Source organism: Dermacentor variabilis, chromosome 3 (genome assembly GCF_050947875.1).
Source record: "Dermacentor variabilis isolate Ectoservices chromosome 3, ASM5094787v1, whole genome shotgun sequence".
NCBI lineage: Eukaryota > Metazoa > Arthropoda > Arachnida > Ixodida > Ixodidae > Dermacentor > Dermacentor variabilis.
The window spans coordinates 238,148,125-238,171,129 of record NC_134570.1 but is presented as its reverse complement, the minus strand read 5'-3'; positions in this window follow the sequence as shown (position 1 = coordinate 238,171,129).

Here is a 23,005-nt window from a genome sequence, read left to right as displayed (position 1 = left end):
GAGTGTAGACGCGGGGTTTCACGTACCTGTCAGTTTGTCACAATGTCACGTTCTTTTTTACGGCAACCCTGAATTCTTTGCCGAAGTAGTGATTCTTCAAAACTACATAATTAAATAGTTCTTTCATTGTAGTATACCCAGCGCTTGGTGTTTTTCCCATGCACCTGCGCTATCTAACGCTGTACCGAAGGTTATGCTCTTGACTATTTTACGAATTACACGATTGATTTCTTGTTTTTTTTGTTTTCAGAGCAAGTGCAGTATAATGTAATGCCATACATATGTAAAGATTCAGCTAGCGCCTTAAATACAGTAAGCTTTACTTTAAGTGGAGCTGTGCTTCGAAGGTGATACATCATGGCAGCAATTGACCTTAGCTTTTTACATATGTGTTTAACGTGACTATTCCAATTAAGACATTGATCGAAATGTACACCTAAATACCTTACCGTTGATTCGAGTGGCAAAGGTAGGCAATGGCATGGATTACAGTTTGATGAACGCAAAAAATCCTCCTAATATTTGTTATAGGTTTGTGGGGATTCTTAAAACAAATTAGCTTTGTCTTTCCTTTATTTATGAAAATATAATTTTCCTGAAACCAATCATATAATTTAACAATATCACTCTGTAGTTGTTGGAACCCTGTATCAATATTGGCAACATCTATAGTAATCGCAGTGTCGTCCGCATACTGGAAAATTTTGGAATGTAATGGTAGAAGGCTGAGGTCAGTAACATAATTGTTAAAAAGGAGGGTTCGTCACGTAATACCCTGAGGTACTCCATATTTTAGTCGCTCTTTTCCTTTCTTTATGAAAATATAAGTTTCCTGAAACCAATCACATAATTTAACAGTATGATTCTGTAGCTGTTGAAGCCTGTATCAATGTTGGCAACATCTATAGTAATCGCAGTGTCGTCCGCATACTGCAAAATTTTAGAATGTAATGGTAGAACGCCGAGGTCTGTAACATAAATGCTAAAAAGCAGGGGTCCTAACGTACTACCCTCAGGTACTCCATATTTTAGTCGCTCCAAACTGCTATATGTTTCTCCTAACCTAACACACTGAAATCGGTCAGCAAAATAACTTGAAGAAAACCTAATGAAGTGTCCTCGAAAGCTCAGATATAGCAACTTTTTTATCATAACATTATGGTCTATGGTATCGAAAGCTTTTGTTAAATCTAACATTAAAGCCAGGACCACTCGGTTATTTTCTGTCGAACCATTGATGTAATCGGAAAGTTCATCTAACAAGAACGTTGTATTTTCATTCTGTGTGAAGCCAAATTGCGCATTATTGCTCAGTGAAAATCGATCACAGAATGACAGCAGCACGTATGCTACATGCTTTTCAATTACGAGGGCAAGCGCTGAAAGGATAGAAATTGGTCTGTAATTTCCGCAGTCACTCTTTTTTTACGTTTTTGTATATTGGCCTAACAATAGAGATTTTCATTCCTTTCGGTATATTTCCAGTTTGAAATATTCCGCTAAGTAATTTTCATAGTACGTCTTTTAGTTCCTTAAAGTTACTACGGAAGTCTCGATTACGAATCTTATCAAAATCCTGTGGCTTCCACTCCTTCAAACCCTTGATGATATTCTATAATTCGTCTTCAGATATTTCTAGCAGAAAAGCAGTGTTCGCGCATGTGCGTTTAGGTTTGCGTTCGGTGTGCCTATCGCGATCTGTTGCTCTTAGTTTTTCGGCCGCATGCAAGAAGGTGTCATTGAACTTATTACGCAATACTTTCGTGTCTACTGTGGGGAAGTTCTTTTTTATCACGTCTTCTACGCATGCGTGTTTCGATCGGCCCATCAGGTCGCTTACCAACGCCCCCGTTTTCTTTACATTGTTTTTATTTAACGAGAATCCTCGTGGCAGGTATCTTCGTTTCGCAAGTCGCAATTTCGCTGTCACCAGATTTCTTATTGAACAGTATTCTGCTCTTTTCGTAACATCGTGCGGTTCTTTCTTGCTTTTCTACCATGCTTTGTCCTTAAGGTAGCACAATTCTATTATATCTGGCGTGATCCATTTACTGTCAGGCTTTCTCTTCTTCACCTTTACTATTTTAGTGGAACCTTCGTAAATCCTATTGAATGTTTCATTAAGACTACTGTACATGGTGAAGTGATCAAGCAGTAAGAGTTCACTCCAGTTTGTATAATAAATTTTTGTGTCAACTTTTGCATTATGGATAATAGTTCTTGTAACCAAAGCCTTTCCTTTCTTTGTTGGTTTTTCAACATAACTGCTAACAGGACAAAGTAATGGTTAGCCAGTTTGTGTTTAACGACTCCGCATGTATACCGCTGGTTGGTTAATTGAACGATGATGTGGTCAATGCATCATTTAGAAATTTTTGAGCACAAGTATTCCTCTCTTGTGTACTCATTTATTGCGTTGTATAACCCATGTTCAGCTAGAAAATTTAGGTAATAAATTACAGTCCTTTGAGACTCTTCTAAGATATCTATGTTTATGTCGCCTATTAAATCAGGTGTTTCTCGTTCATATACTTATTTAGTAAAAGCTGCAGTTCCTCGATATATTTGTGTGTATTCAAGTTTGGCGGACGATAGGTAATACACAGAGTGGACGTGGTGTCCACTTTACTAATGTACTAGTTGACCAGCTCGGAATTATCAAATTTTACCTCAATACTGTGACAACCAGCTATCTTTCACAAACTCCAAAACACCTTCACCCTTCCTATTTTCCCGACAAACGGCATATTACGAGTAGCCTCTGAGGCAATACAAACTTAACCTTACCGCTGTAATGTTGATTTCAGACAGCGCAATAACATCTACATCAGGCATTGTTTGCAAATACGCACAGAAGGGATCCCAATTTTTCTGCAGGCTACGAATGTTCACGTGTGGTAATTTTAGGTCTTCACGCAGTGTTTCTTACCCTAATGTTTCAAATGACTCAAATGACTCAAATGACCTGATTAGTTTATTTTTGCAAGATCAGCCACGCTATTGACACTAATTACAATAGAACCCTCTTCCTTCCTGACCAACACCTTGCCATTCTTTGTCCAGACAAATTTCTACCCTTTCTTTTTCGCCAGCTGTCGAGTCTGCCAAAATAAGTTTCCGTCGATTTAGGTCAGATTATCATTCAGGAATATTTTCTCAGCGCTGAGAGTATTCTTCTTGGGTATCCAGAGGTCTTTGGTTGCATGGTCGGCGAATCTGACCATAATTGGAGTGATTTTGCCTTGACGCGGTTTCAACCGGTGTGCCGCTTTCAAGGAATGTCATCCTGGCACCGGAATGTCAAGTTTATTGGTACGGTTCACTAAGGTCTGGAATAGGTCTTCCTTTGGTGATTCGGGAATGCCATGGATCTCGATATTTTTCCGGCGCGAGTACAGCTCAGCAATTTCAATGCTATCTCTTATGTAAGCAATTACAGCATCCTTTGCAGTCAGCCGTTTCTCAAGTTCCTCGGTTCTTGCTTTTAGTTTGCAGATCTCAGTTTTCTGGGAGCCGATTTTGCCAAGAAATTCATCATACATTCTTGACAGCAGTTCTATGAAGCTCTCTATTGATTTCGTCGTTACGTTTTGCTTGTCAACTTTCTTATCAACAATATCTAACTTGCACAAAACCATGGCTAATTTCTGATCCAAGGTTTCAGCTTTTTGAACCGCAGCATTTGGGTGCTGAGGCTCCTTGCCGCGTTCGGGGTGTCAGTCGCTTGCACTGCTGCTGTCCGAATCCGAAGGTGCAGCTTTCTCATCTGCGCATGACTGACAGTTCCAAATGTCAATGTCGCCTCGTTAGGACAACATTCATTTGGGCTAGATGGTGCGTACTAGAATTACGAAGGAACAGCGCCAACGAAGACGATTACAAGTGAGCAGAACGACACAGGACAAGCGCCAACTTCATCTCTCTTTATTCAGCAATTCAGCAAATATAAGATTATATTTGCTGAATTTCCGGTGAATAAAGATAGATGAAGTTGGCGCTTGTCCTGTGTCGTTCTCCCCACTTGTGATCGTCTTCGTTGGCGCTGTTCTTTCGTAATTCACCTCGTTTCATACCTTTAAATCTTTTTTTCTGAATGCCTGAGCACTTCCCCAGATGGTACCAATGTTTACAGCGGAAACACAACAAAAACTTCTCTTTGCCGAGCTTCTTCTGGCATGCAAAACACTCTTGTTCCCCCATAACTGCTTCGAAAGTGCTAGAACACAACAATGCTAAAGTATTTCAACACGGAAATCAGTCCCGTGGAGCATCAAGTTTAGGCAAGTGTGTCTCACTGCAGCACAATTTTCTTACCTATAACAAAGAAAACACGGTCAGAGCTCGGTCGCTGCTCCACCTGACTGCAGGTCGTTCTTCTTCTGAGCGTCCTTTTGTAGCCCGTTGAACCCGTGGTTTGTGACATCAGCGCCGCCTCCTTCCTCGGCGTTATCGTCCCGTTGTCATCCCCGCTCGCTTGGCCTAGATCTCTGCGCAGATATCTGCCGCAGGCCAAGCACATCGACACTTCCATGGTCATCGGGCGATGCGGCAGTTCCGCGGCTCGGAGCTTTAACAAAGAAAACACGGTCAGAACTCGGTTGCTGCTCCACCGGACTGCAACGGTCCGGCAGACCAAAAGAACGACACAAGAGTCCGCCGAGAGGATATCCTCACTGGTAAAACCATATGACGTCCGCTCATTGCGTGTGTTTTTGGGAATAGCAGGACATTTCAGACCTTTCATAAAAGACTTTGCCATAAAACCAATATGTCTCACGCGCCTAACCCAGAAGTTCCATTTGAGTGGGATGAGGAATGTGAGCGAGTCTACTGTGATCTGGCGCACAGAATCTCTACTGACCCTATTCTACGCATACCATATTTCACTTTCCCCTTCGAACTGAATACCGACGCCTCACACTTTGGAACAGGTGCAGTTTTCTATCAGAAACGTCCAGAAGCATCCTGCCGAGAAACGCAACACGTAGTAGGTCACTACAACTACACCCTCAAGCCACCTGAAGTCAGCGACAGCACTTATGAAAAGGAACCTCTTGCAGTCCTTAAAGCAATTCAGTACTTTCGTACGTACCTAGAAGGTGCGAAGTTTACTTTGTTCACCAATCACCAGGCCCTGACTCATCTCTTGAATATGACCCAACCTAAGGTACGTATCACAAGATGCGTGAACTACTTGCCGCAGTTCGATTTCACTGTCGTTCACATACCTGGACCCCTTCTCACTTATGCAGGCGCGTTGTCTAGATTGATGATACAGGCTAACAAAGAACAACCAGAAGTAATCAATGAAGTTACATTGAGGGAAGGCATTGAACAATTGATTGTTATTGAAGGTCGCTACTCTGTCTCGCCAACGCTGGTTTCCAGGGTGCTTGATTTGTACCACGATAGCCCGGAATCTGGGCTACCTACAACAAGCGAGTCAAGAGATTTACATGGCCTCACATGAAAAAAGACGTTAATCAATACATTCGTTCATGCCACATTTGTCAAGTCAACAAAGTGAAACATAAGCAGCCTACGGACGTCATGATATTACCTTGCCACTAGAACCTGCCTCTTGAAGTTATACACCTGCACTTCGCCGAGCTAAATAAAAAACTAGAAGGAGTCCGAAAAATGCAAGCTTTTCTTCTGTCTATAGATGAATGCACCAGGATGGTCACGGCACGGGCAGGAAAAGAAGATGCGAATAGTGTCGTCGCCCTCCTCCAACGGGATATGTTTAGGACAACCAGGACGGTCCTATGTGAGAACGGTTTGGCATTCAAGAGTGAAAAACTAGCAAGATGGGCTCGAGACCACAATATATAAATCAAATTCTGTGCGCCATACCATCCCGCGGCGAATGGGCTTGCATAGCGTGCTATACGAGATATGAATGAATATATCAGGATGTACAATAATTTCCCTGGTGGATGGAAGCGCTCTTTAGAAGCAGCTGTAAGACATCACAATCGCTCCTACACCAGTGGCTTGGGATGCAGCCCGCCGTTCGCTTCTTCAGGACTTCAGGCGGACTGTGAACTAGCGCTGTTAGAAAATGTCAAGATCGTCGAGAGAGGAAACAGAAATTGCAGGAGGAGACGTACCGCAAACAAATGAAAAAAAATTGACAGGAGACATTGCTCGGATATCCCAGACATTCAAGTCACCGACCTCAATCTAGTTAGGAGAGGAATAAGAGAATCCTGTGCCAAATTCCCTGGTCCTTACTCTGTGACAAAGATAGCCACTCAGAAAGGAATATTGAAGTCTGTGTGGCACATTGGTGAACGTGGCTCAGTTGAATGAGCTTCGATTGGAAACGTTTTCAAGTATTACCCCAAGAGGGGTTAGCAAAGAAACCTAGAAGGATGAAGAGCTATGAGGATTCGAACAGAAGATGAAGAGGCGCAGGAACCTGCGTTCCGGAGAAGAGGAGGAGGAAGTTAGAAGAAAAGGTAAACAAGATGGACGCCAGTTCCACAGTAATGCTTCCCGTCTATTGTGTTTAACTGGGAACGCTACATTGTAGATACAATCTTCTATACTCCCAACATCCCCGTAACAATATGATCTCAGCCTGAATGCTGACAGACCGTTTCAAAATATTTTCGATACCAAATTTCAACGATCGTTTAATGAAAACGGTTGTTTTAAAACATGTCTGGCCCCGTGAATTCCTAGTTTTGTACACTTCTTCCCGTGGCTTACGGCCCAGTGAGCCCTTTTGTCGGCCACGTTCTTCCACAAGGTACGGCTCTAGAGCTCGCGCCCATTATGTTCCAACCTACTTCAATAAATTACCCCCAACACCTTCTGTGCAAAACGAAACACAAGTTAAAGAGACTGATAAGGCGTATCTATATGTAAAAACGTATTTGCTTCTTTTGTTTGTCGTTGTGTCTTGTGTTCGCGTATGTGATTGTGCAATTCCTTTGGTGTATGGTTAGGTATTATCTCATTGTCATTTTGTTCACACGCATTGCTGTGTTTCTATGCTTCGTTACGCTGAATGAAAATTCTTTTCACAGACAGTATAAATTTTAATAACCTTTTTCTGGTATGCTGTATTCGAGTTCGCTACTTATAAATAATCTATTAATGTAACGTGTATGGTTTGACTGCCTGCCAGGCTCTGCCGCTCAAGCCTTCAAAGGCTTTGGCAGGCCCGTATGAATGTACTGATATGATTATTGGCAATAAAGGTATTACTATTCGTATTATAACGTTGGCAGGTAGGTCAAATTTCGAGACAAAGAAATTGACCGCAGAAACTCAGCTGAAGCCTGCTGGTACGAAATAAGGTGTGAAGATCAGCATGGATCCAAGAGAGGCCCAGTTGGTCCTGCGACCGACGCCAGCGACCGGCAACAGTCTGGCAACTGCACATATAAGCGAGAGGCCTGGTCGGCATTCCTTACAGCGTGAGTTGGAGATGAAATTGGTGCGAGCGTAGTATATCACATGAGAGACTATGTACACCGTGAGGCCATTCATGGACTGCTGGCACCGATCTTCGCACGATGAGGATGCGAAGAGTCCGCACACGAGTAAACTCGTGTGCCGACTTTCACCTTCCTCGAACTGCCAACATTTCTTTAGGATGTCCTTCCCTGTCGCACAACTCTTGAACACAGATAAGAATGATCAGCTGCGCGCGATGCCTTTGAGTATGTGGTTAGCCTTTATGAGTTTCGATATCTGCCAGTCTACATGGCAGTTTTGTTATAACGCCGAAAAGCAGCATGGCAGACAATGTAAAGCAAAGTGAAATCCCTAATGTATAGTGCACAATCACATTAAACAGCACGAGGGTTGCAATGTGGGCTTATTGGTAATGCATCTTCAAGGGGAGTATGGTAGCGCGATTCAAAGACGGGACAAGAGAAGACACAAAGGAACACACACAGCGCTACACACATATATATATATAGACACACGCACATACACACACACATATATAGCGCTGTATGTGTCCCTTTGTGTCTTCTCTTGTCCCGTCTTTGAATCGCGCTACCATACTCCCCTTAAACAGCAGTCTTCTTTCACGCACATAAATAACCGGCACGTGACAGTATTTCTAGATGGAGGTGGGTTTATGTCTGCGATGCAGGTTCTTTTGTTTAAAGGCCCAGACGGTCCTCTGATGTGGAGCCTCTGAGAGCCCAATTGAGGACAAAGCCGTTTGTTTCAAAAACGCACACACATGCGAACTTAATAAAACTAGAACGGGGATAAAAGGCCATAAATTAAACATTCAGAGACATCACGGCAAGAAACACACTAAGGGCTAGGATGGCATTAACAGTACGCGAGTCCGCGCTGGCCATGACTGTGAGGGCGCAGAATCGTCTCGATGTGACGAACCAGAACCAAGATGACGAGAGAAGTGGTGTAGGTCTCGCCAAAGGTCGGCGTGTTGCACCGTTGATCGGGTGACCAGAGCGCGGCAGCTCTGGCTTGGAGAGGGAAGGCAGGCGGCACGAGCAGATGGCGGTGGCATTCTGGCGAGGCAGCTGGGCATAAAACTCGGGCCCGTAGATTGACTGCTCTCGCCTTGCCCACGGACGCAGAAGCCCACGCGCGTCGGGCAGCAGTTCACGGTCGCATAGAGTGGCGACGCACAGGAACGGGTTGACAGGAGGCGCCGATCGGGTGAAGTCCTGGTGGCTCGGGTCTGGACCCCGACGGCCTATCTTCCACTCCCGGTTCGGTGGCCGACTGTGATGGTTAGGATCGTCACGTTGCAAAGCGAGCGACGAGAGGAAGATGGAGGAGATGGTGCATGATTAGAAACACACGACAATTATATTAGACGGCACGTAAACAAGAATATCTTCAACTAGACGCACTCATACAAGGTTCTTCGGAAACAGGAAGAAAATGTAGTCGCACGAGGTTGCAGTTGAAGTCCGGAGTGTGGTGAGGCGAAGAGTCCTTGAGGTGGAACACACGCTCGTGGAGTGATGACCGGCGTGGAAGAGCAGACGCAGCAGCACGGGGTCGGAAAAGGTGGACGCGTCCCACAGCTCCGTAAACGGGAACAGTCCACTCCGAAGTCTCGAGCAACAAGACGGCCCAGGGCACTCGTTTCGATGACGGATGCCCGGTCACCCGAACCTCGCGTGTAGAAGCGGGTTCTGAGAGGTCAGCAGGCCGATCTGAGATCTAGTACAAGGCGACGAGCCGAGACGCTCCTCGTCTCGATGACGGACGCTCGCTCTTCCCAACCTCGCAATTAGATGCGCGTTGGAGGCTGCAGCAGGCCGTTCCGAGGTCTCGTGCTGTGCAATGACCCGAGGCGTTCCCTGTCGCGAAGACGGACGCCCGGTCAAGTGAGCCTCACCGGTAGATGTGGGTTCCGTAGGCCCGGCGGCCCTTGTCGCGCCGGCGTTCGAACGACCTGCGTTGCGCAAGCCCCTTCTCATTCGCTGCACCAGACTAGCTTGTCTTCCTTTTCCTCTTGTGGAGGACAGCCGCAATGTAGTCTACTCTGGTGTTCCCTATTTTGCGAGTACTTTTTCACAATCACCCCCCCACTTAAGTTTTTTTCATTCAAAGAGCTTGAGGGTACTTGATATCCGTTGGTGCACCGTAGCACACACCCACCACAAGAGCATTTCCGCTGCACCATAGTTCCGAGCACCGCACACTCGGTACGTATGAGTACACCTAAAAATTACCACAGCACTACAGCGCCGAGCACCGCACACTCGGTATGTATGAGTACACATAAAAATTGCCACAGCACTACAGTTTGGAGCGCCACATACTCGGCATGATGAGTCACAACAGCAACAACTCACAGCACCACGATATAGGGTGAAAAAAATCCACAAAACTAACCTGCGAGCAAATGTTGCTCGACGTTCAAGTTACACCGCCTTGAAGTTCATGCTTTTGAAACACCATGTTTCCGCTGACACACTCTTTATGTGCTTTGCAACCGGCTCATATAATTTGTGCCTACATTCTAGGTGCCGTTATTGTACTCAACCAGGGAGTCATAATCGATAAGTATGAACTCTTGAAAATGCAGCTTCTCGTGGTTGTAATTGGTGGCTTGCAAATGACACCGGGCACCAGGTGCAGCATTCCTTCATGGAGCTGCATAAGTATGGCGCCATGTACTTGATGATGCGTCGGCGCGGAGTCCGAAACGTTTGGAAAAATCTGGTGTCATCCGTCTTACACGCAGCTGACTCTTCCGGTAATTGTGGTGATATGGGTGGCGATTCCTCATACTTTTCAGTACATTTATGTGGAATAGTGTCGTCCTTGTCCCGAGGTCAATAGCGTAATCGACATCATTTCTCCTCTCAAGTACAGTGAATGGCCCTTTCCACGTAAGAATCAATTTGTTGTTGTCCGAAGGTAGCAGTAGCAAAACCTTGTCTCCAACGGCTAAATGACGTGGTCTGGCCTTCCGGTTGTAGTGTTTCTTCTGTAAAAGTTTTGCTTTTTGAAGCTCCTCCTTGGCCAAACGACAAGTGTCTTCAAGGCGCTTCCGTAGCTCAACTACATACCCGTATGAGGTTTTTGCATCAGCATCAATATGATCAGCTGTCCATAATTCTTTCAATATCGCCATGGGTCCTCTCTGACATAAAGGCCATACAAGTCGAAGGGTGTAAAACACAGGCTTGACTGATGAACTCGGCGATAAGCAAAGGTCAATGGTGCCACTTGCCAAGTACCGGTCCCATTTTTGCGGGCTCTCTTAACACATTCGCCTTATTATTTGTTTAAGGGCGCCATTGAAACTCTACACAAGGACATGTGCAACCGGGTGGTAGGAAGTTGTTGGCAGCTGCCTAAAAGAGAGACGCCGGCTTAGCTCCTTCATCAGGCGTGACGAGAATGATGTGCCTCTGTCATTGATCATCTCCTGTGGGACTCCTACAAGAGAGAACATCCCTAGAAGTGCCTGAGCTATTTTTTCCATTTCATTGCTAGGCAGTGCCAAAGTATCAGGATACCGCGTTGCCATTTTCGACCATTGTAAGAACGTACGTATTCCCTTTTTCTGACATGGGAGATAATGGTCCCACAATGTCAATGGCAACTCCCTTAAACGGGGTATCAATGACTGGAATGTTTCCGAATTGCACTCGACCTATTAAATGTTTGGAAAAAGTCCTTTGGCACGTATCGCACGATTTAACAAAGCGCGTGACGTCCGATTGGACTCCAGGCCAGTAGAACTCTTCGCACACACGGTCTGTGGTTCGCTTTATTCTCTGATGTCCCGCAAGGATCCCTTCGTAAGCCATTGTCATCACAAAATGACGAAGGCTTCTGGGCATGGCAAGCTGTTGCCTTTGTTCCTTTGACCACAGTGTGTATTTTCGGTAAAGAATTCCCTCCTTTACAAAGAATAGGACGTCAGCGAACCTAGTCTTCATCTCTTTTTTGTACACTGCTTCAAAGCATTTGCGTAGACTGCTGTCCTCCCTTTGCCTGGTTCTCAAGTCGATCGGACTGATGCGTAGTGGGTTTATAGCGGCTACTGGTAACGAATGCGAACCTGATCGTGTCTGTCTGGTTTTCGCCGCCACTTTCGACTTCTTGCTTTCTCTAGCAGCCGATGATAAAACGTCAGCAGGGGTGCTATGCAGGATGCGCCGAGTTTGGCGAAACTCGGGATCTTCACGAGCTCTGGCGACACCCCAAGATAAAAGTACAAATGGTACCGAGACACAGTTTATCTTTCGACAAGCCTCCAGTTTCATTGGTTTATCTAGATTCACTCTGGGTGGCTATTATTCCTTGGGCGTTGCCTTCTGGGCGGTCGACAAACTGGGGCTCACGTGATCATACCGTCGGTGCATGGTCGCGCCTTCTTTCACTTGTTTGTCGTTCCACCGAGTGCATTACACGCACAAGCGAGTTATAAAACAAATGCATTTAATACAATATTATTAGTTAGTTTGACGTGGTTTAAAAGCATTTTCAAGCTTACAAGATGTACACTGAATGTGTATTCGACTAATTTGTAATTTAGTACGCTTCGCATCATACCACGAGGGAACGCTGTGGTGGCGTCATCACATACATTCATCGGGCGAGCATGGCGGCTAAACATCGAAGAGGCCCAGTGTAAACAAACTCGTACAACGAGCTTGCAGTGCGCGACGTAGTGATCAGGCTCGACGATGACCACTATTTCTTGGATAGTTCTGTTCCTCCGTGAGCAATCTTTCCGTGCACCCCGAAAGACTGCGAATAGCTTAGGCGATTTTACAGATCGCAATGCGTACCTACTGTTCACGGCACAATCCTGAACAAACAACTTATCCGGTGCTGCTTCTGTGAGTGCGCCGAGTTCCTCCACTCTGCGTGACTGCGAGCGTCACGAATATTGCATCGTGTGTGCAAAAGGAAGACAGCCGATATAGCTACGATGCGACAAGGAGGTGGTGCCGACGATGGATTTCGCAACCAACACAGTGACGGAGGCATCGACAAACTGCAGATAAGTATATTTCTACTGTTTCATATTTAGCATAATAATAGTGCACGGATTAAGTCACTTTCGTAGTAACGAACTAAATGTCCAGCAGTTTAAGAAAGGCATTGAGAGCCAATGGGTGCTTGTGCTTTTACATGTACGTGGCCCCGCGAAAATATGGAAAAGATAAAGGTAACCTTCACTAACTTAGTGATATAACAGAAATTCATCAGTGACATTCAGCCCGCAGAATCTATGGAAGAGTATCTTTATCCAGGTAAAATATCAATAGCAGGTACTGATATAAAGCAGGAAACTTATGCAAAAATTTCATGGGTTGAACAGCACATGGGAGGCATTCCCGAATCGTGATCGCCACGTTACCGATATCCTTGAAAAATGTTTAGAATCGCTGCATTCTACCGGTTATGCAATATGGGACATAAACCTGGAGGTTAACAAAGAAACTTGAGAAGTCGAGGACTGTGTAGAAAGCGAAGTAACAAAAATTGTTGGACATAGCATTAAGGCAGGAAGACAGTGGAGTAGTAAACCGTGGCAACTGATATGCTAGTTGAGATTAAGAAAAAAAAATGGAATCGGTGGGCAGGCCATGCAAGTCTTCAATAACTTGTTGCCAATTTATAACAGGTGATTATATAAGCGTGACAGAATGGATGTCAAGGAGAGACAACTGCAGCCGAGGATGGTAGAAAATTACGTAATGGGACAAAAATATGATGTTTGTATGCATAGGATGCAATCAGCTCGCATAAGACGGGATTGTAGGGAGCGCCATTGATGTTGCAGCGAACAAAAATAGGTTTGTGGTGCTGACAGTAGAGACTCGTGAAGGTTCGAGAACACCTCAGCTGTTGGCACACTAATAAACATTACAATTGGCTCTGAAAAAAACAACCCGTCATGAAAAATAAAGCAATGTGGTCCTGACAAATTGTTTTATTATGCATACACTAAAGGCTTCCACAGTTAAGGGCAGTTAGTATGAATAGTGCAATGAGCATTTTTATTTGTAAATAATGGTTTATATGCGGTTGATTCATTCCAACGCTCCACTTTTTTTGCAGCAAAACATTCTGCTGCTGGAGGCACTCAACCGCCAGGCACATGCTCTTGAGAGTGTGGCAAGGTCCAGAGGGCTGCTCTGCAACAGTAGCATCAGTGCACTCACTGCTTTCCAGTCGAGCGCCCAGAACACACCTTATAAAGGAGCTTTCAGTTTATTATTTTGTTTATTATTCAAGAACATGAATAAAATTACTGCAGTAAACATTGTGCTGTGCATATTGGGACACTTGTAACATGCACTTGATGTCTCTTCAAAATGGGCAAACACGTAAGAACCTGGTCCGTGTAAATGAAAAAGACACTAATGCAGCATATACGTCATTGTGCTGTTTGTTCTTTCTATGTGCAAGAATACAGTGGGTGTTGATTAGCCACAAGATGAACGGTGTGTGTATTTCGCAATGAAACGACAGGAAACGGCATGACCTTAATAATGCTATCACCTATAGACTGTGCACATGAATGCAACACTCCCCGATTTAAACGTGCCATTACATGCATGTTTGATACCACATATGCTTTAACAATGTCATATATTTGCATGTACTAATTTTCACACAGCTTAAGCCCATGCATAGCTCACTTGTGATGTATCCATTTCATTGTCCAAATAATTGTACACTTTGTCCTTTTGTGTTGTATGAAAAGCGGCATCCTCTAGTCGGATACAACTTCACAAGACAGGAGAGGCCCCACCCAGATGACCAAAGCGCAGCAGCCGATTGCCTCCACGGCTAAAGAAATAGTCCCTCTCCAATGAGCGGGTATTAGTGCGTCCAGCGGCACGACGTCAGTGTAGAGTGTGCCCATTGGTGCAGGCTTGGGTTCACCTGCTTTTTAAGTGCAGATTCTGCGGCCTCCTAAAGTTGTATCCGACTATAGAATCACGTAATGCCTTGCACTGGTTGCATAGACTTTAGCAGCTTGATAGCACACAATGATCAGCAACATAAATCTATAAAGGCACCCAAGCAAAGCTGGCTGGCCACACTTCCATTATGAGGGGCTGTAAACAGTTCTCGCCAAATATTCCCATGACATCCTTGAAAAAGAGGTGGTGTTTGGCACTTTAGAATCAAAAACAGATTACAGTGAATGTTGTGTACCTCATTAAAACAAACTGAGCTTCGTTATCTGCACAGCATGTAATGAAAGCATGTGCTTCACATAGGAAACAAAGTGCTCTGTCCAGTACAATTGTCGAGTTCGCTGTAGCACCTATTATGTCATTAGTGTCAACATACAAATTTTCAAAGGCCATTCATTTCACCATTATTTTTGTATGTTGGTTCTATCAATTAGTGCTTTTATTACATGAGCAGGTGGATTTGAAAGCAAAGTTTTGTTTGCAAACCTTCAGACTTCCATAATTGTGTGGTAAGGCACTGGCATGGTGTCGAATAGCTCACACTTCCTCGGTCCTGCACCAAAGAGGCCCAATGCTCTATTTGAAGTTGGATCGCGCAACAATTCGACGGCACACAAAGAAAACTAACACACACAGCAGAGCGTTCTGCTGTGTGTATTTCTCTTCCTCGGTCCTGCACCAAAGAGGCCCAATGCTCTATTTGAAGTTGCATCGCGCAACAATTCGACGACACACAAAGAAGAGTAACACACACAGCAGAGCGTTCTGCTCTGTGTATTTCTCTTCTTTGTGTCCCGTCGAGTTGTGGTGCAATTCAGCTTCAAGCTTCTATACCAATACAACGAGTCTTCAACCTCACCAATGATCTAGTTATTAAGCCACAATGGCGCACATCTTTGAAATGTCCCAACACGAATTAGCTCTCCAACAAATCACCACAAGCATAAAATTTTGCTGCACAGGTGTATGCACGTGCCATATTCTGTACCACTAAACTCGCAAGAATCAAAGGGGCAAGCATTAACCAGCCTTACTGCTGCCGTTACCATCATCATCATGACACCAATAGAAAGACAGTGGTGCGTTTCAGTAAAGGGAGTGCCGGAGAGAAAGGCGTGATAGCGAGGCTTGAGGCTTACAATAAAAATAGCATTTACAAGACATGTTCAATGCCAAAATATGCTGCATATCGCTCATCCTACTTTGGCATTGCGGCAAGCTTTTACACGTTTTGTGTAATTATTGCTCTTAAGCTGTACAAAAGGTCTATTCGCTCTGCAATCTTTATTTTTATCATGGTGGGTTAAAGACCCACTTTTCATTGGCATCTGCACCACATTTCTCCCGATATGTAATTTTGCCTTGGTGGTTCATGACATCTTCACGCACACCGAGTTCTGCAGAGCATTGGATCTGCATTGTTCTACTGCTGAAGAATTAGAGCCCCATTATGAGACGAAAATATACGATTTGTCCATACAGAATAACGTTGACCCCCCTCCCCAAGAAAAAGAAAGAAAATACACTGAACCACTGGCACAAGCACCAACAGTGAACACAGCAAACACTCTGAGGTATTTTCTTCATGCAAGCCAGCACACTAAGATTCTCAATGCATTTTCATCTTGCCATAAATGCATAGGCACAACAGGCTTGGCGCGACATCCGCATCTCGCACTGCAACGAATTATGCAATGCCTTGCTGTTTCATAGTGCGGCCGATACATGACGCATGACCAAAATTCAGCATTATGCATACTAAGTAATTTGTGCTACGTACTAAGTAATCTCATAAAAAACCCCAAGTTCTTTGTGAGATTAGCATTCACAGGGTACTTCACACAATTTGAGATATCCATTTATCTATTTATACTTCATTAACCTCCTTCCCCAAAAGGTGAGCCATATAGAAGGCACCCTGATAGACAAGTAGAACAATAGGTAAAAAGTCAGCAACCAGCGAAAAAGTCATTATCATAGGCTGCCGCATGTGTGACGTCGGCAACACAAAATTTAAGTCGGCTACACAGAAGTGACAAATTTGGCAATATGGTGCGTCTAGACATTGCTTCAATGCTAATCACAGTAACGCTGATATTGAAGGCACCTTAATTCCTACGTACGTTCCGTCGACATACCCGACTACGTTCGTAATGTTTCCGCGAATTAAGAAGCGTTCTTTTATAAATGCCCGCTCAGCCGCAGTCTTCGGGAAAGCCAGCCACCGCTTCCGCACTGCCGCATCAATAAGCACATCAGACATTTCTGACACAGAGGCTCACTGTAGTTTGATGACGTCCAATGTAATGCTCGGCGCCGACACTTCCCTGAAAACTCCCAGTCCCGTAGAAACGGAGGGCGCAGAGGACTTGCTCTTCAACGGTGAGCGAATGAAGCCCGCCACGCTGTCTCCACAGACGAGAGTCTTCGCCTAGCTCATCATCATCATCACACAGCCAGCACACTGATGTCTTCGACAGGCCAAAATGACGCTGAAACTCCACGGCGGTCATGTACGCGAACGGGTCCAGACGGTCATACTGACGCTTGCTGCCGCTGGCGGTAACACTGAACTTAGTGTCACACATTACATCCCCCCCCTGCTCTGGCTTCTGGATTGGATTGGCGCGGCTCGCTACGTGCTTGCGCGCGCTTTCCGGAGCGCAGATTGCTGTGCGCCTGGTTTCTGCACTAGGCTCTTATACAGTTGCTTCTTCGAGCGCAGATCGGTGTGCGTCTGGTTTTTGCACTAGGCTTTTATACGATCGCTTGTGGCTGCATTCCATTCTTCGCGGCTTGGTACAGGCGCACAGACTTGGTGCGCGCCTGCTTTTTGCACTGGTCTTTGAACACATCGCTCGCTGCTCGCACTTATATATAAAATACGAAGTGAGCAAAGTGAGCGTCGCTTAGCGCGGAAGTGCTGCGCCGCGGGCGTACCGTGTATGTAAGCGCGCAGCAATGCCGGGAAACATTCATGCAAAAGCAAAGGGTCAGAAAACTGCGTTTTGTTTTCCATTACTTTGTCATGTACCTTCACACTGGGTAGCGCCCAGCGATCGCTTCTAACAAACGCAGAAATGAGTCTTTGCACCGTGTGTGGCCATTAATTGACTCCCACCCCACAGCCATGTGAGGTGCGACTCCAGCAGCGGTGCAGTTACTCTGCAGCCGGCTGAGAGGAGGTGGCGCTTCAGTTTCTGCATGCCAATAACATTCCATTTTTTTGCGTGTCAACGCCCGTGATTGGGTCCACAAAGTTCACGCTGTGGTTTAGTTCCCATTGCAGATCGAGGCTCGCTCCGTTAGCATCCACTAAGTTCGGCATGCAGTTGTATGCGGCATATTCATCACTGTGGATGGTGGTCCCCGGTTCAACGTAGGCTGCAATAATGGGGCCTAGCGTCGCCGCGTCTCGTCTGTCGACCTTGAATAGTCGGAGCTGCCCGGTGGTCACGCAGATCATGCCGAATACCCATGGTCCACGATCTGCAATGCCGCCGTGATTTTGGCGGCTCGGCGGAACTTTGTCGCCCGTCATCAGGCGGCCTCGATTGTATTTTCGCTTGCCACGAAGGAGGCATTCATCAATTTGCACAATCTTCCCGGGGCCACCGAGTGGTGGTCGCGCCAGCAGCTCATCCCGCACAACCTCACGAGCTATCACGGGCGTGCACACGCAAAAAAAAAAAAGAAAGTTACTGGCAGAAAGTGAAGCACCACCTCCTCTCCGCCGGCTCCAGAGTAATTGCACCGCTGCTGGAGTCGCACCTCACATGGCTGTGGGGTGGGAGTCAATTAATGGCCACACGCGCTGCAAAGACTCATTTCTGCGTTTGTTAGAAGCGATCGCTCGGCGCTACCCAGTGTGAAGGTACATGACAGAGTAATGGAAAACAAAGCGCAGTTTTCTGACCCTTTGCTTTTGCATGAATGTTTCCCGGCATTGCTGCGCGCTTGCATACACGGTACGCCCGCGGCGCAGCACTTCCGCGCTAAGCGACGCTTACTTTGCTCACTTCGTATTTATATATAAGTGCGAGCAGCGAGCGATGTGTTCAAAGACCAGTGCAAAAAGCAGGCGCGCACCAAGTCTGTGCGCCTGTACCAAGCCGCGAGGAATGGAAAGCAGCCACAAGCGATCGTATAAAAGCCTAGTGCAAAAACCAGACGCACACCGATCTGCGCTCGAAGAAGCAACTGTATAAGAGCCTAGTGCACAAACCAGGCGCACAGCAATCTGCGCTCCGGAAAGCGCGCGCAAGCACGTAGCGAGCCGCGCCAATCCAATCCAGAAGCCAAAGCAAGGGGGGGAAGTAATGTGTGACACTAAGTTCAGTGTTACCGCCGCTGGCTGCAATAATACAGGCTGCTGCTGCCGCCGCCATGTTCCCGAGTTGAACTCGGAGGGGGTTTCGCGATGTACGAGTTTAGCACGAGTTCGCCTGTCAATCAAAGCCAGAGGTCACGCCCCGCGCGAGGCACGTAACTCTTGTGCGCGCACCCACCACGGTTGGGCCACGCCCAACTTATCTTTCGGCAACAGCGACGCGGTGCCGAGCTGAGAGGCATCAACAATATTCACCACCGACATAAAACACGCACAACACACTTTCATCGGTGATGTACTGCGCACTAATATCAAAAACAAAGCATTGACTGTCGCTGGCTTATGCATATATCTTCTCGGGCTGAGAGGGCCCCACAGCACGGTTTCATTGCCTGCATTGTGGTGACGTAGCGCACAGTAAATAATTATCGGCACGTCACTGTAGCTGCTTGCAAGGCGTCGACGTGCCGAGGGTGACGACGATGCTGAGGAGTGCGTATCGCAGCAGTCGTTTGAGATGGCTGCTCTGTCATCGGTGATGTATCGGAGCCACAACTTCGTAAACACGATCAGCGTCCGAGAATCGCTCGCTCTTCTAGACCCAGTGCAATGGCATTCCTTCATCACAAGTACTGCGCACTCAACAGTTCCAACACCCTCCTGAGTTCGAAGTCTCATTTCATAACCGCACACAAGAGCCCTCACCTGCCAAAATGCGATTGCTGCGGTGTCGTTACGATATCCTTCTGCGATCGCTGCTGGCTCCAGCATAAGTAATCCGCAAGCACCTTGGTGCGCACAAAACACTCAAATACTGCGTACATGCGCTCAGAGGCACTTTCACTGGGCAAGCGATGACAAGCAATGAATTGTGTCGATGGGAAGCACGCACTTCTTCGCAATGCATCGCCGAGGCTTCGCGCACAAAGATAAACTGGTACATTTTCACTAAACTGCGTCACTACAGGCACTACGGACGGCCATTTTGCATCGACAGCCGTTGCTCCCGTATTTATGACTAGTGTGTCGTTATTAGTCGGTAAAGTGGAGTCCTTAAGGCGCCTGCGATGAACAGCCGTACCATGGCGCTGCGTTTCTATTCCCCTAATAGAGAAAGAGTGGTGATCACTGACATTATTGAGAATAGCACTGTAGCGCCCCTAGGCGACTTCTCACCGTATGAACTGCCTCGTGCGTGCGACCCGCTTCAATGTATCCGCTTCTAAGCTTTCGCCTCACTGTCGCCACTCGCGGCAAGAAGTGCAAAATTTAATAGTTTGCTCAATCTCCGTTTGTCATCACAAATTTCTAGCATTCAAAACGAAAACCAGACACTTAAAGAAATAAAAATGTTCGTTATTTTATTTGCTGTACTTTATTTAACGTATTCGTTTGAGCGAAAGCGTAGGTGCAAGAATGCGCCGCATGTACCCTGTTCGCATTCGATGGAGGATAGACAGATACTTGCCGAAAGAGGAGGCACGCCCTTGACGCGCCCGGGAAAGGCGTGACAAGCGGCTCACGGCAAGTGTGCAGACAGACAGCGGGACAGTCACACTATTGCTAAGTTGCGATAATCCGTTGATAGCAATACGCGGCGCTGGCGCGTTTCGTTGTGCAGCCTTCTGCGCTTGAAACGTGGAAGCAGCGTGTCGCGCAGGGTGCGCTCATGTTGTCATACGCGGCTTTTTGTCTACATAATTTTTTGCCTGTAGCTTTTGCGCGTTCCGCGCTATCTCCGTTTACTGACTGCCGTCGAGCAAACTCGGGTAAAACTCGGGTGAACGAGAAACTCGGCGCATCCTGCATAGCACCCCAGAGGTGGATTTATTGGTAGAATGGTTTCCACCTTCTGCTCAAATGATTCATCCGCAGTGTTCAATGTATACAGATGCCTTTTCCATTCATTATCGAGATTGGAAGAATTCCGTACACCTTTCACATTTCCCAGGACAATATCATTAAACGATTGTCCATGCATAATACCCGAGTCTCGCCTGTGAAGAACGGTGACGCGATCTCCATGTGTGCTTCAGGTATTTTCCAGAATCTTCTATCCTGAAGACAAACCAAGGAAATCTTTCCTTTCAGCTTACTGTCTGGTACGAGGGACCTTTTGACAATAACAGAGTCGCATCCCGTATCTCGCAAGACAGCAGCGGGATGTCCTTCAAGCACGCCTTCGGCAGTAGGCATAGACTTTTTGTCTCATTTATGCGTTTGCGTTCTCCCGCGTTCCGAACTTCCGGGAACTCGACACAAGGTCTGCGTCTCTTCGTTAACTGCGTTGGACACGTCTACTTGCTGCATCGAGCACGAAGCCTTCTCGGTACTGTTGGGTTTTTTGGGGCAGTCACCTGTCTTATGCCCAGTGCGGCGGCACTTTCCACAGAAAGATGTATTTGTACTGGGACCCTTCGTATTGGTCCAGCAATCAGCAGCTCAGTGACCGCGTGTACCACAAAGAAAGCAGCGTTGCCTTTCCTTCTTTTCTTGTCGCGAAGGGGTTCGAGCTTGACCTGGTGGCTTGTTAGGTTCTCTCTCTTTTTTTACCTTCGCCAAGGTTAACTAACCCCTGCACCTCCAGGTAATAATCAGTAGCTGCCGCTAGCTTTTCAAGTCCCTGACAATTCCGCTCCCTCAAAAAGACTGCCAGTTTCTCATGACAAGTCATCAGGAACTGTTCTGAGACAATCTTGTCCCACAGAGCATCGTATGTCCGGTCCATATTGGCCATTTCTTGCCGAGGATCAAAATATCCCTATAGAAGACCGGCAAATTGTCTACCAGTTTCGGAACTATCGGGTTTCGCCGACCGAAACTTACTTCGATAGCCTTCCTCCGTGAACCTGAAGCGTTGCAAAAGCGTCTTTTTTAGCGTCGCATAGTCCATGCGGTCCGGTGCCATTCTGCCGTCAACACTTAGAGCTACGCCTGTCAAACAGTGGCTTAGCGATAGGGCTCATTTGTGTTGTGGCCAGCCCTGGCTCGTTTCGATACGCTCAAATTGTTGAATGTATGCATCCAACTCATGGTGTTGTTCGTTAAATGCTGGGATTAGTTTGTGCGGACTTTGGTAGCTCTCGGTAGCACCTGCGTGCACACTCTGTATAAGCGGCCCAGTAGTCATGGTAACCACTGTCGCATCTAACTCCCTCAACTTTAACTTGAGCTCGAGCACTTCTTTTCTGCCTATATTCTAGCTAGCGCTTCCGCATCAGCTTCTTTCGCTGCATTGCGTTCAGCCAGACGTGTTTCACGCGCGTCTCTCGCGTGGGCGCTCTTCGTCTACCCATTGTTTTAGTGCCGCGCCAGTCAACCCCAGTTCTTTCCCAATTGCCGTACACTTGTCTGTCGCCATCCTCGCCCGTCAGACACGCATATTCAATGTGATGCTCTTCCCGATAGCGCAAGAGCGGTCCTGTCGCGGACGCCAGGTATGTGATGGTTAGGATCGCCACGTTGAAAAGCGTGTGGCGCAAGGAAAATGGAGGAGACGGTGCATGATTAGAAACACACGGCAATTATATTAGACGGCACGCAAACATGAATATCTTCAACAAGAGCCACACATACAAGGTTCTTCGCACACAGGAAAAAAATTGGAGGACACTTAAGCTTCGCCTTCAAGAGTGGAACGTGATAGCGTTATTGCACCTCGTTCGCACCGCCCACTCATTCGCTCGGCATGCTCTTGAGTCACACAAAGACATATATTTCATACACAACACTTCTAAGTGCACAGCACAACTTTTTTCTAATTATTTGTTCGAACAAGTGCTTCTCACAATCAACATTATCGCACTGTGTGGTGCACACTACAACGTTTCTTGCTCCCTTGTTCCTTTAGCGTTCACACGCACTGAGTATGTCGGTCAGTCAGCACATACATACACACACACACACACCACACTGGCATTTTGACTCATCGTAGTGTCAGTCATTGTGGACTCCTTCAAATCGCTCTTCTGGCATGGCACACCTAGATGAATGTCGTCCCCTGTCTTCAAGAGCACTGTCATCACGCTATGATTGCGGTAGTGTCAACAGCACCCGTATCAGCATCATCCGCGTTGGCATCCCCTCTGAATTCGTCAATTGGTGCCTCCTGTGGCCTGCGTTCTATTCCTTGTTCTTGCTCCCCTTCGACTTGTTGCTCTTCTGTTGGCTTCTTCCGGCCGACCACAAGAAGCAACGCCTTATGGTCTGTGAAATGGCAACTGCAGTACTTGACTTCTTTAACCGTGCCCTGGTTAGGGAA